The sequence below is a fragment of the Equus caballus genome, chromosome 23 (assembly GCF_041296265.1).
Source record: "Equus caballus isolate H_3958 breed thoroughbred chromosome 23, TB-T2T, whole genome shotgun sequence".
NCBI lineage: Eukaryota > Metazoa > Chordata > Mammalia > Perissodactyla > Equidae > Equus > Equus caballus.
The window spans coordinates 54,098,500-54,113,072 of NC_091706.1; the positions used below are offsets into that span (position 1 = coordinate 54,098,500).

The following is a 14,573-nucleotide window of genomic DNA, read 5'->3' on the forward strand; positions in this document are numbered from 1 at the left end:
GAAATACAAAAGATTATGAGAGTATACTAGGAAAAACTGTATGCCAACAAATTGGATAATCTAGTGGAAATGGATAAATTTTTAGAATCATAAAACCTTCCAAAACTGAATCAAGAAGAAATAGAGAATTTGAATAGACCAATCACCAGTAAGGAGATCGAAACAGTAATCAAACACCTCCAAAAAAAGAAAAGTCCAGGACCAGATGGCTTCCCTGGTGAATTCTACCAAATATTCAAAGAAGCCTTAATACCTATCCTTCTCAAACTCTTCCAAAAAATTGAAGAGGTGGGGAAGCTTCCTAACTCTCTATGAAGCCAGCATTACCCTGATGCCAAAAACAGACAAGGACAACATAAAAAAAGAAAATTACAGGCCACTATCACTGATGACCATTGATGGAAAAATCCACAACAAAATACTAGCAAATTGGATACAACAATACGTTAAAAAGATCATACATCATGATCAAGTGGGATTTATTCCAGGGATACAGGGATGGTTCAACATCTGCAAATCAATCAGCATGACCCCAGATTAACAAAAGGAAGAATAAAAATCATATGGTCATCTCAAAAGACACAGAGAAAGCGTTTGACAAGATACAGCATCCATTTATGATAAAACTTCTAAATAAAATGGGTATAAAGGGAAAATACCTCAACATAATAAAAGCCGTATATGACAAACCCACAGTTAATATCATTTTGAACAGAGAAAAACTGAAAGCTATCCCTCTAAGAACAGGAAGCAGACATGGATGCCCACATTCACCCCTCTTATTTAACATGATATTGGAAGTCCTAGCCAGAGCAATCAGGCAAGGAAAAGAAATAAAAGGGATCCAAATTGAAAAGGAAGAAGTGAATCTGTCACTATTTGCAGATGAGATGATTTTATATATAGAAAACCCTGAAGAATCCACTAAAAAACTTTTAGAAATAATAAGTGAGTACAGTCAAGTTGCAGGTTACAAAATCAGCATACAAAAACCAGTTGCATTTCTACAAACTATTAATGAAGTAGCAAAAAGAGAGATTAAGAATATAATCCCATTTATAATTACAACAAAAAGAATGAAATACCTCCAGCAAACTTAACCAAAGAGGTGAAAGATCTATACACTGAAAACTATAAAACATTGTTGAAAGACATTGAAGAAGACACAAAGAAATGGAAAGATATTCCATGCTCTTGGATTGGAGGAATTAACATAGTTAAAATGTCCATACTGCCTAAAGCAATCTATAGATTCAGTGCAATCCCTCTCAAAGTTCCAAGAACATTTTTCACAGAAATAGAACAAAGAATCCTAAAATTTATATGAAACAACAAAAGACCTCAAATAGCCAAAGGAATCCTGAGAAAAAAGAACGAAACTGGAGGTATCACACTCCCTGATTTCAAAATATACTACAAAGCCATGGTAACCAAAATAGCATTGTACTGGCACAAAAACAGACTCAAGGATCAATGGAACAGAATCAAGAGCCGAGAAATAAATCCACACATTTATGGACAACTAATTTTAGAGAAGGGAACCAAGAACATACAATGGAGAAAGGAAAATCTCTTCAATAAATGGTGTTGGGAACATTGGCCAGCCACATACAAAAGAAAGAAAGTAAACCATTATCTTACACCATGCACAAAAATCAACTCAAAATGGATGAAAGACTTGAATGTAAGATCTGAAACCATAAAACTTCTAGAAGAAAACATAGACAGTACCCTTTTCGACATTGGTCTTAGCAGCATTTTTTCAAATACCATGTCTGACCGGGCAAGGGAAAAAATAGAAAAAATAAACAAATGGGACTACATCAAACCAAAAAGCTTCTGCATAGGAAAGGAAACCATCAACAAAATGAAAAGACAATCTAACAATTGGGAGAAGATATTTGCAAACCATATATCAGATAAGGGGTTAATATCCAAAATATACAAAGAACTCATAGATCTCAACAACAGAAAAACCCAACAACCCAATTGAAAAATGGGTGAAAGATCTCAACAGAGATTTCTCCAAAGAAGATATGCAGATGGCCAACAGGCATATGAAAAGATGTTCAACATCATTAGCTATCAGGGAAATGCAAATCAAAACTACAATGAGATGTCACCTCACTCCCTTCAGAATGTCTGTAATGAAGAAGACAGGAAACAGTAAGTGTTGGAGAGGATGTGGAGAGAAGGGAAACCCTCATACACTGCTGGTGGGAGTGCAAACTGGTGCAGCCACTATGGAAAACAGTATGTAGATTTCTCAGAAAATTAAGAATAGGTCTACCATATGATCCAGCTATTCCACTGCTGGGTATTTATCCAAAGAACTTGAAAACAAGAATGCGTAAAGATACATGCGCCCCTATGTTCATTGCAGCATTATTCACTATAGCTAAGACTTGGAAGCAGCCTAGGTGCCCATCAAGGGACAAATGGATAAAGGAGATGTGGTATAAATACACAATGGAACACTACTCAGCCATAAGAAGTGATGAAATCTGGCCATTTGTGACAACATGGATGGACCTTGAGGGTATTAGGCTAAGTGAAATAAGTCAGAGGGAGAAAGTCAAATACCATATGATCTCACTCATAAGTGGAAGATAAAAACAGTGACAAACAAACACATAGCAACAGAGATTGGATTAGTGGTTACCAGAGGGGAAGGGTGGAGGGAGGAGGGCGAAAGAGGTGATTAGGTACATGCATGTGGGTATGGTTTGTAATTAGTCTTTGGCTGGTGAACATGATGTAATCTACACAGAATTCAAAATATATTACTATCTACACCTGAAAGTTATATAGTGTTATAAACCAATGTTACTGCAATTAAAAAAAATAGCAGTAAGTGTGATGAGTCCACTAAACCCATACTTTGGTTATTACTGGAATACAGAGGCCCTTCAAATGTTTCTTGAATGAATAATTGTTTTTCAGTAGTGCTCAGATTTTTTAAAAAACAGGGCTTAGCAAGAATGGAGAAGAGCATTTAGTATGAATAAATGAATTCACTTAAAATAATTATTTTGTTTCTAATGAAAAATGATCAAATATGGTATCTTTTTCTTGTCTCCCCTAGATTGGAATCATTAGTGGAACAGGCCTGGATGATTCAGAAATCTTAGAAGGAAGAACCGAAAAATATGTGGATACTCCGTTTGGCAAGGTTAATCTCCAGTTAGTGGAGAGAAGCTTTTTCCTTTCTCCTTGCTGGCTTGGTTTTAAGTTTAAAATTAAAAAAAAAAAAAACATAACTGCTATTGTGTTGGCAGCCCAGGGCTGCCTCCCCCAGGCTGAGAGGGGCCGGAGTCCTGGCACTGGGTCCCACCAGCTGAGACAGTGGCCCTGAGGGTGCCTGGGGCATACGGGAGAGAACGTGGCTTTTGAACGTGTGCACTAACTTCTCAACTTCTGTCCCTGGAAGCCAGATGCTCATGCAGACACAGCAACGGTACTTTTCAGGTCTCTGCATCCAAATCAGCTTCTAATTTGGGGCCCATATGTCACACCACACTAATTTAGCAGATAGACTGATTACAGATGAGAGGAAATGTCATTGCCAAGCGGCCTTTCCGTAGGAAGCCCTGCCCAAAGGGGGGTTTCTCGGGGATCCACCACATGATTGCATAACTGAACTGGAAATAAAACTCCTCCTTTCTGTTAAAAGGAGGCTGTTTGTTCTTCCAGCCCACATGTCACCCAGCCAGGGCGCGGGAGTCTCCCTCCTCCTGATTCCATAGTGCTCCTTCCAGACATGGCAGCTCCTCTCATCCTCCCGCGAGGATCCTGCATCTGGCAGTCCCAACTAAACTCTCTCCTTTTCATCCAAGTCCTTAGATGGACCTCATGTCCTCCAAGTCCTGCGGTCAGCTCGGCTTACTTCTTCCCCTCACGTTGTCTTCACCTCCTCGGTTCTCAGGACCTCACCCTCCATGACCTCAGCTCACCGCATGGCCATCTTAGACCTGGGTAACATGGCACACACTTCCAGTGCTGAGTTCCTGAATTCCATGACAAGGGCCTCCTGTCCTTCCCACGTTTCACTTTCACACCTGTTCTTGAACCTGCCAGATACCCTTGACACATGTGTACTTGACGATCGTATCATCAGAGTGCCCTGGAGTGCTTGCTACAAAGAGCTCTTACTAAAGGGGACCTCCCCACGCACCAGGGCAGCCTTCTGGCGACTCTCTGTGCTCAGAGAGGGCTCAGTGAGGACTGATGGGGTGATCAAGTTGATCCTCAAATCCAGACTCTTTACTTCTTTGAAGTATGTCTTTAGACTCCAAGTTTCCATGAATCCTGTTGTGGTGCAACCGTTGAAATGGCAGCTTTTTAATCGTTCATATGTATGTTTTCAACTCACTGAGTTGTAACCATTTTTCATTATGTGCAGCCTTCTGATGCCTTAATTTTGGGGAAGATAAAGAACATTGATTGTGTCCTCCTTGCAAGCTAAGTTATTTTAAAGCGTTTTGAATGTTACTAAAGGAGAATTTAAAGTTAAGTTAAATTCTAGAAAGAGTAGTGATGCAGGTATGAGATTTTATGCGTTGCTGGAGCCAGGGCATCTTAGTCACCGTGATTGACCACTTAGGGTTTGGGGAAGTTTTATTGACTTTTGAGATCAAGACCCACCCCCCATGCCACCCCCCAGCTTAGGGTGAGAAAGTGGTTAGAATAATCCAGTGAGTGATAAGATGAGTCTGACTACAGTTGAAGCTCTGGTTTCAGTTCTAGCTACAAGAAGAAATGTTTTCTTCTGTTTCTCTTTCCTTCTTCTTTTTCCAATTAACAAGATAAAAGCAAAACTGCTTCATTCATGACCCCTTGCGTGGCAATAGTTCTAAGTTTTCAGAGAGTGGCTTTCTGGTCCCTGAAATGGATTCCCTGTGGTGTCCACACCCTTGTTTTCTTGACAAGGCTAGTGCTGTTCCGTATTATAGAGGAGGCAAATTATTTTTATCACACAGAAATTAGTCAGACTTACATGTTTCAGCTTTCTATTGCGGCATAAAAATTATGACAAATTTAGCAGCTTAAAATAGTATACATTGTCGCACAGTTTCCAGGTGAACAAGAGTGTGGTTACAGCTTAGCTGAGTCCTCTGTTCAAGGTCACACAACATCATTCAAGAGCTTGTTCTCATCTTGAGCTCCAGGTCCTCGTTCAGTGGCAGAATTCAGTTCCTTGGGGTTATAGGACTGAGGCCTTCAGCTCCCAGAGGCTGTCCACTTTCTCTGCCATGTGGCCCTCTCCGTGGGCAGTTTACATGACAACAGCTTGCTTCTCTAAGGCCAGCAGGAAGTCTCTTGTGTGTGCAGGCCAGGTGGAGCCTGACTATGGGAGGACTCCCAGCACATTTGCTGTATTCTATTGGTTGGACGTGAGTCTTGGGTCCCCCTGCAGTTGAGGAGGAGGAGTTATTCAGAGCATGAAAATTGGGAACCACCCTAGGCTCTCTCTTCCACACTGCGTTTTTGAAACAGAAATGGCTTCGCTGATTCTGCAAGTGAAAGGAAACTGAACAAAATGAAAAGACAGCCCACCAACTAGGAGAAAATATTTGCAAATCATCTACCTGACAAGCGGTTGATTTCCAAAATATATAAAGAACTCAGAGAACTCAACAAAATAAGAGCAAAGAATTCAATTCAAAAAATGGGCAGAGGATATGAATAGAGATTTTTCCAAAGAAGATATACAAGTGGCCAACAGGCACATGAAAAGATGTTCAATATCACTAATTATTAGGGAAATGCAAATCAAAACCACAAGGAGGTTTCACCCTAAACCAGTCAGAATGGCTATAGTTGGCAAGAAATAACAAATGTTGGAGAGGTTGTGGATAAAAAGGATCACTTAAACACTGCTAGTGGGAATGCAAACTGTTGCAGCCACTATGGAAAGCACTATGGAGATTTCTCAAAAAATTAAAAGTAGAAATACCATATGACTCAGCTATCCCACTCCAGGGTATTTATCCAGAGAACATGAAATCAATAATATGAAGAGATTTATGCACTGCCATGTTCATTGCAGCATTATTCACAGTATCCAAGACTTGGAAGCAGCCCAAGTCCCCATCAACTGATGAATGGATAAAGATGTAGTGTAGATATACAATGGAATACTACTCAGCCATAACAAAAGAAAAATCATGCCATTGTGACCACATGGATGGACCTTGAGGGTGTTATGTTAGGCGAGATAAGCCAGACAGAGAAAGACCATATGATTTCACTCATATGTGGAAGATAAACAAACACATGGAAAAAGAGAACAGATGAGTGGTTACCAGAGGGGAATGGGGTGGGAGGAGGGAGAAAGGGATAAAGGGGCTGATATGTATAGTGATGGATAAAAATTTAACTGTTGTTGGTGAGCACAATGCAGTCTATCCAGAAACTGATATATAATCATGCACACCTGAAGTTTACACAGTGTTAGGCCAGGATGACCTCAAGAAAAACAAAAAGCTCAGCTGAATGCCGTAAAACTAAATTTTAGTTTCAGATGGTCACACGGGGTCAGTTTCAGGCAACCTTCTTTGTTGGTCTGTGGTCATTGCTGGAGAGTCACTTAATTTTTTCCAGACTCTATGAGGAAACAGTTGGTGGGGTGGCCCTGGCCCCATGAGGAGAGTTTGATACTCCTGCCAACTGGATGGAAGCGTGTTGCCCCGTGAACTGTTTGAGCCTTTAACGCAGTGGTTCTTACCTACTTTTGATGTTTGAATTTCTTTTGAAAATCTAATCTGACTTTTAGAGTCCAGTCTTAGAAAAATGAATGTGCTTTCTGGATGTTCCTAGGCCTCCACCTTCTGAGAGGACGTCTGTGATCTCAGGGTAAAAAGTGTGAAATTATGTACAAATTATTATTGTTATTTTTTTTTTTTGAGGAAGACTGGCCCTGAGCTAACATCCGTGCCCATCTTCCTCTGCTTTATGCTTGGGACGCCTCCCACAGCATGGCTTTTGCCAAGCGGTGCCATGTCCTCACCCGGGATCCGAACTGGCGAATTCCGGGCTTCCGAGAAGTGGAACGTGCTAATGTAACCGCTGTGCCACTGGCCCGGCCCCTATACAAATTATTTCAGTGTTTTTAATAATTTTGTTGTCAGTGACCAGAAAAGACATTAAAGTTTCTTTTAAAATATGTCTATAGGGGCCGGCCCCATTGCCGAGTGGTTAAGTTTGCACACTCTGCTTCAGGGGCCCAGGGTTTCGCCAGTTCGGATCCTGGGCTCAGACATGACACCACTCATCAAGCCATGCTGGGGCGCTGTCCCACATGCCACAGCTGGAAGGACCCACAACTAAAAAAAAACTTACAACTGTGTACTGGGGGGCTTTGGAGAGAAGAAGGAGAAAGAAAATCTAAAAAGAAAAGAAACGTATCTATGGGATGATACAAGGGATATTTAAACACAACCCTGTGGTGCAGGTATTTTTATTATGCGTTTTACAGATGAAAAAAAAATTGAGACGAGAGAGCTGAGTGGCTTTGATGAGGTCACACGGCTAGTAGGTGGCAGAACTGGGGTTTGAACCCAGGCACTGTTACTCCAAAGCCCACACTTTTAATCATCATTGTACACAGTGAGATTTTTCTGTGTTCAGTTACTTCCTTGAACCTGTTTCCACGTTACCCACATGCGAAGGACGCTGGACTCTTGACACGTGGCCTGCCTGTGCTAGAACAGCATGTGTGATATTTGTAGTTTGTGAAGCAGCCAAGAATAATTTTAACTCTTTGTGAAATACTGCTTGTGAGTAACCATCTAACATGTGTGAATTTTAGAAATAATCTTAGAAATTGGGTTCCCTTTACTGGCTGTTTACTGATGCTCTGGGTGTACGTGTGTGTGTTTAAGTGCTCAAAGAATTGCCACCAAACACATTTGTTTGTCCAGAAAATTGAGCTACACATGGCAGCTCCTGTTCGAGGTACCAGCAAGGAGACAGACAGGGGCTTCACCCTCTCGGGGCTGATTCTAGTGGGAAAGACGGACACTGAAAAGGAAAAGTTTCAGTTGCTGATGGATGCTAGAAAGAAAAACAAGGTCATGGGATAGTGGTGTGACTTACACGCAGTGGTCATGGAAAGCGCTTCTCTGAGGAGGTGACACTGGAGCTGTGACGTGAGGAGGCCTGAGCAGGAATGAGCATGGATGAGCAGCGAGAAGCCAGTGAGCTGAGTTGGGACAGGAAGGGATAAAAACGGGCCGAGGTGCCATTAGTAGACTGGTGCCCACATGGCGTGAGGGCCGTGGGTGTAGGATGTTTGGATTTTATTTGAAGTGTGACAGGAATCATTGGTGGTTTCATTAGCTTTTCCGAAGCTGCCGTTATAAAGGAGCACAGGCTGGTTGGAAAGAAGTTGTTTCCTCACAGTTCTGGAGGCCGGAAGCCCATGACGAAGGTGTCAGCAGCCTGCATCCTTCTGAGGGCCGGAGCGAAGATGTGTCCCGGGCCTGCCTCTTTGGCTCGCAGATGGCCATCTTCTCCCTGTGTCTCCACGTGTCCTTCCCTCTGTGTGTGTCCAGATTTCCTCCTCTACTGAAGACACCATTGGTGTTGGGGTGGGGCCCACCCTAATAAGCTCATTTTAACTTAATTACCTCTTTCAAGACCCCGTCTCCGAATACAGTCACATTCTGATGCACTGGGGTTCAGGACTTCACCGTAGGAGTTTGGGGGGACACAGTTCAGCCCATAACAGTGGTCACGCGTGAGGTGATCGGCTTTTCGACAAAACCTTCTAATGTCATCATAAACAACTGGGGACTCTAATGTTTTAAATGAATCGTTAACTTAGTTAGGTGATCAGACAGAAAGGAATGGAGAGATTCAGCTGGAAACTTGAGTTTCTGTTTCTATTTTGTATCTTTCTTCAGTGGCATGTCTTGTTGTTTCATGGCTCGTGTGAGGCCAGATGCCCCAGATTCTGGGGTGTTTGGTGCCCCCCAGGACAGAGACAGCACATCTTCCTGGAGAGTGAATTCTGATTAAGTTATTACCTACTCTTGACAGGAAAATAAATCCGTAGAATGTACAGCTGGCGTGCGCCTAAGACCGAGTAGTTTCTACTCACAGTGGGCTAGTCATTGCCCGACCTTCTCATTCTTCCTCTGCCAGTGGAAGTGCTTTGGCTGAAGGGCCGGAAGGCACTGCTGTAGGTTAATTTTCTTCTCTAACAGTGTTAAAATGCCCTCTCACTCCCTACCATATTTCCTGTCCCTCCCACAGGCACGGGAGGCAGCATAGCATCATGCCCTCAGAAGTCAACTACCGGGCGAACATCTGGGCTCTGAAGGAGGAAGGCTGCACTCACGTGATCGTCACCACCGCCTGCGGTTCCTTGAGGGAGGAGATTCGGCCCGGAGACATCGTCATTATCGACCAGTTCATCGACAGGTGAGCAGTCATCTGAGAGGCTTGAGGCTCCTGGAAGAGCATCCCCAGCTCCGATGGGCGATGTGTGGGCACCTGGGGGAGGGGGCAGACCCAGAGAGCTGCTTTAAGTTTGTTACTGTGGGAGTATTTTAACATACACAGAATAAAAATCTCAAGTTCCTAATTCCCAGCTTTAACATTTATCAGTTCACTGCAGTTTGTAACTTTAAAATATAAGAACTCTTTAAAAACAAGCAAATTACTTAGTGTTTCCTTAGTATTGGGGGTCTAGGCAGCTCTGTCCTTTTCCATGTTGTCTCACAGACTTTTTTTTATTTACAGTTGCTTTGTTCAGATGAGAGTCCAGAGGAGATCCACTCATTATACATGTGAGCTTATTAATAAGCCTTTTCGAAAAGTCTGGACGTTTCTACCCCCTTTTTTTCTTTTTGTCCTGTAGAGTCCCCACATTCTGGATTTTACTGACTGCATCCTTCAGTGTCATTTTGGGTCTTCCCTTGTCCTCAGTGTTTGCTGTAAGCCAGTGGTCAGCTCTGGAGGCTTGAGCAGAACCAGCTTTGAATTCTTGGCAGACGTCCTCCCTTCTGCATCGTATCAGGAGGCACAGAATGCCTGGGTGTCTTTTCATGATGTTAAGATCTGTCAGTAGATTTAGGAGCAAGGGATGTTTTGTTAATTAATTGCACAGGTAATATATTAATGTTCCTTTACCAAAAACTTCAACAGTAATAGACTGCCAAGATCCTGGGCTTTTTCTGTAGTTGAAGAAATCACAAGGGAAAGTGGTAGTTATAATTTTTAGTTCATCAGGAGTGTCCTTGATCATTGCCCAGTGGAATGAAACTATTCAGTTGAACCATGTGAAATTGCCCATTCTGTATGTCAAGAAGTGGTTCAGCAATTTCATGTGGTTCAATCTAATAAATAATGGGCTTAGACGAAAAGCATTACAACCCCCTCCCACCTATCATTTTTCCTGTTATTTTTTAGCACTTGATGCTACATATGTGTTATCCCTCTTCCCCTCTAGAATACAAGCCACGTGGAGGCAAAGACCCTCTCTGTCCTATTCGTCACTTTGTCCCTAACACCCATGACAAGGTCTGGCCTCTGGTTGCTCAGTCAGTAGTTTTTGAGTGATTGAATGAACGTGATTGTTCAAAGGGAGAGGGAGGTTGGAGTTCTTGATGTAATCTCTATGGCTGTCAAAGTCCATATGTTTGGAGATAACAACTTAAGAAAATGGCTTTCAGGGCTGGCCCAGTGGCGCAGAAGTTAAGTTCACACGTTCCTCTTCGGCACCCCGGGGTTCGCTGGTTTGGATCCTGGGTGTGGACCTACACACTGCTTGTCAACTCATGCTGGAGCAGGCGTCCCACATATAAAGTAGGGGAAGATGGGCATGGATGTTAACTCAGGGCCAGTATCCTCTGGCAAAAGAGGAGGATTGGCAGCAGATGTTAGCTCAGGGCTAATCTTCCTCAAAAAGAAAGAAAATGGTTTTAATATGGTTGTTTAATAAAGTAGAGTACAGAACTCCATATTCAGAATGATCAGATTTGTAAAGTGTTATATACGATACCAGAAAGAAAATCTGATTGGGTCCTAAGCCTGGGATTAATTCGTTACTTATGTGGTATAACTGTACATTGTTGCATTTCCCTGATCTTTCTCACGTGTAGTAAATGTAGATGGTTCACGTGCTGGCGCTTTCAAGAAAGCAGTTGGGGCAGAAAGATGTTGACTAGAAGGAGCACGGGTGTGGCCCACAGATCTGGATTCATTCTGTCTTGGCACTTCACAGCTGTGGGACCTTCAACTCCTGCAGTTTCTGTTTTCTCTTATGTGCTGTGTGGATAAGCTGCCTCTTTCATCTTGTGTGGGGAGTTAAGAGTCTCTAGCAAGTACCTTTCTGCGATCTAGTAAGTGTAACCCGCCCAATAAATGGGTGCCATTGTTTTCAATTTGGACATGTTGGCCAGAGGGGTGCAGTAGTTAACATCATTTGGTAACAACAGAAGAAAAGATCTGTTAAAAGGAGGATCCCTCAGGGAATACTATTTAGAATGAAATCTCATATTTTATGTTGGTTACAAAGTGCAGTGATAACATTTTGGATGTGTTAGGTTAGATGAAATATTAAAGCCAATTTTACCTGTTTCTCATACTTTTTTAATGTGGCTGCTAGAAAATTTAAAATTACGTATGTGTCTCATGTCCTATTGCTAATGGACAGCGTCTTCTAAATGAGACTGCCACTGGTTGAGCCGCATGTTTTGCAGTTAACCAGGCTTGGGCACGTACGTGATTCACCGTGAGTATGTTGAATGGCTCAGGGGAGAGGAGAATCAGCTTTTTGCCTTGTGAGTAATGCCCTACATGTGGTATACTGATGGCACATTTTTGAACAAAGTGCGTCTCGGTGTGTGGAGATGGGCACCAGGTCCATGCACTTGGTGCCCTCACCGGGCCTGGGATGGTGAGCTCCAGAGGCTGTATGGTTTGTAGCCCGAGGACCCGGCCACCCCCACGGCTTCAGCGTGTCTGATAGAATTGCAGTGGTCTGCCAAGCTGCCCAGGGGGTTACGGCCACAGGGCAGGGGCACTGGATCAGGAGGTTTTGTCCTGGGCCTGTTTGGCCTCAGGCAAGTCTCTTGACCTGTGTGGGCCTCGGTCCCCTCTTCAGAATCAAGTTGAACTGCAATGTCTCTCTGCCCCCTCTTCTCTGTGCTACCTCTGGATTCTTCTCCAGCCACGGATCTGGAAACACACATCTGCCTGTCGCTCTAACTGCCAGCATCATCTTAGGGAAAAATCCTTGTCCGAAAGTGGCCTTCAAATGCTAGAGGGATTGTTTTAATCTCTCTGCCAGAAATCTGTGATAAGGAATCAGAATGGAATAATATGGTTCTTTATTTAATAGATGACAGGACTAAAGCCTGTCGCTCTCTCCACCCTTAGTGCCCAGCGCAGAGGAAAGGACACCAACCGGGTGCATCAGCCATGCCGAGCGTACCTTAGAGGTCGTTAAGATTCAGAGTGACAGGAGGCTCTAATTTTTATGGTTGTTTTCAAAAACGTTAGATTTCTACTCTAAAAATGAAATGTACCCTTGAAGGAATCTGACAGGCTGGAAAGCTCTCTTAAGAAAATGAGGTCATTCTCTTCTGAAAATCATTTTTTTCTTTCATGCCACTTCCGTCCTGTGAAAAGTTGAAAGCCTGGCCGAGGACAGGGGGATCCTGGGTGTGACTGACCTGGAGAGAGCGGGACAGCAGACAGGTGGGGAGGGCGCGGTTCCAGGTACTTCTGGGTGTGTGCAGTCAGTCCTGGCATCTGTTTCTCAGATGTGCAAAGAAATGCCTTAGCTAATATTTAAAGTGAAAATAACCTTCGTTTGTTTGTGATTAGAGCAGCTGTGGAAAGCAAAATAGGTCTCGATCTAGAATTTAAACACCAAAAGCATGTGCCGCTTTTGTCGCTTTCCCGTTCTTATCGCACAGTGACAGGTTTCTTGACTTCCCTCGCCCTGGGTCCTGGGCTCCATGTGCTGTGTTATTCACCAACCAGAAGTTAAAAATACAATTCCTATCAAGAACGTGCTGGAGGATCGTCCACAGTGAGTTTCTTCAGTGCCGTACACCTCCTGCTGTACTGGGTTTAATTAATCTGTTTCTTCTGCCTTGGTGGACGTCCCCATTGTCAGAGCCACAAGGCATTTGGCAACTGATGTTGGAACGTGGTTAAGAATGGGACTTGTTCTACTTCTTGACAGTCATTCTACGGTCCATGTGAGCTTGGGAAAGAATTTGTCTGCCCTTTCGTCTGTCCTATTGTTGTGGGCTATTTATACTTGAAAAGGATCTCATAAGGGAGACACTGCAAGATTCATAACTTGGGGTTTCTTCTCCCGTGGTACACACCCTTGTGTGTGCAGGCTACACCTGGCACTCACAGTGTCGCCTGTGGGGAAGTGAAGCAAGACGGTGAATGGGGGAGAAAGAAAGACCTCATAAGGGAGTCAAAGTCGATTTCCCTCCCCAGCCTTAGCTTTGCCACGTGAAATGGAGCCAGCATTCTGAAAGCTCAGCTGCTCTCAGGTCCCATAAGGCTTTTTAGGTTGTTATTCTCTTGGGTTGTATATCTGCTTCCATCTCGTGCCTTCTGGTCTTCCATGCCTGACTATTTGCCGCCGTCCAGGGAGCAGCTGGGAGAGCCGCCTGTCTCCTTATGTGCTGGGTGGTTGCTGTTACCTCCTCTCCCAGTGGTGACTCTTCTTTCTGCAAAAGGCTCTGAGGAAGCACATCCCTGCCTGTGGCATGGTGAGGGCCCTGGGGAAGCCTCACCCAATTCTGAGGCAAGACTTGGGAAAGTTAGAAGCAGGACATTGCAGTCACTTGGCTTCTGTTTTGTTTTTACTTTTCAGCCTTGCAGCTGGAAGGTGTGACTGTCTCTCACATCAGATACCCACCCCACTCTTAGAGCCTGACCTTAGTGATGCAGTATCCAGTGGAGCGTACAAGTGATTTCTGATGAGAACTTTGCAGCGGGAGCAAGACGCCTGTTTCCCCACCAGCTGCTTTTTCACAGCATGAGGCACGTTGTCTCCTCCCGTTTTCCTTCCTTGCACACACCCTGCATTGTTGAACCCAGTTACTGTCAGATACTTGTAGGGAGTCATTTGTCTGTGTGAGAGGACTGACTGTATGGCATTTCTTTCACCCCAAACCACTAACTGTCCATGTCATGCAAGGCACACGTGGGCAGGGGATTCCAGCCATTTCCACACGTGACCTTTCTCCTCTTCAACATCATTCCTGATGACTATCATTGAAAGGAATTCAATTCACCATATTTATCATGCATGTATTGAAAGGAACAACTAGATCTGTGACCTGATTGGGAAGACGCCCACATTATATTAAGTTAAAAACAAGATAGAGACTAGTATGATCTCTCAAACTGCTTCTGTCACTATCAGAAATATCTCAAGGTGAGGCTAGCTAACATCATCTGTAAGGACAAGAATGAGATTCTTACTTTTTAATAATGCCCTTTGTCAGGAATTTTTTGTAGATAAAGGTTTTGTGTTATTTTTACAATGAGAAAAATATGACCAAAAAATTAAGATTAAGAAAGCAGGTGTA

The 14,573-nt window shown here is 43.4% G+C and overlaps 1 protein-coding gene across 15 annotated transcripts in view; it reads left to right on the top strand.

Moving 5' to 3' along the window:
* Nucleotides 1–14,573, top strand: part of LOC100065486 (S-methyl-5'-thioadenosine phosphorylase) — a 48,308-nt gene that overhangs the window by 13,047 nt on the left and 20,688 nt on the right. For 4 of the 15 annotated variants that reach the window (XR_011431633.1, XM_070248896.1, XM_070248895.1 and 1 more), the window contains exons 3-5: nucleotides 3,086–3,172; nucleotides 9,259–9,426; nucleotides 9,748–9,794. The gene's annotated coding sequence lies outside the window, so the exon portion shown is untranslated. Of the gene's footprint in view, nucleotides 1–3,085; nucleotides 3,173–9,258; nucleotides 9,427–9,747; nucleotides 13,046–13,626; nucleotides 13,749–13,852; nucleotides 14,023–14,573 lie in introns of all 15 variants that reach the window. The other 11 variants (XM_070248889.1, XM_070248891.1, XM_070248892.1 and 8 more) reach the window with 6 other exon arrangements.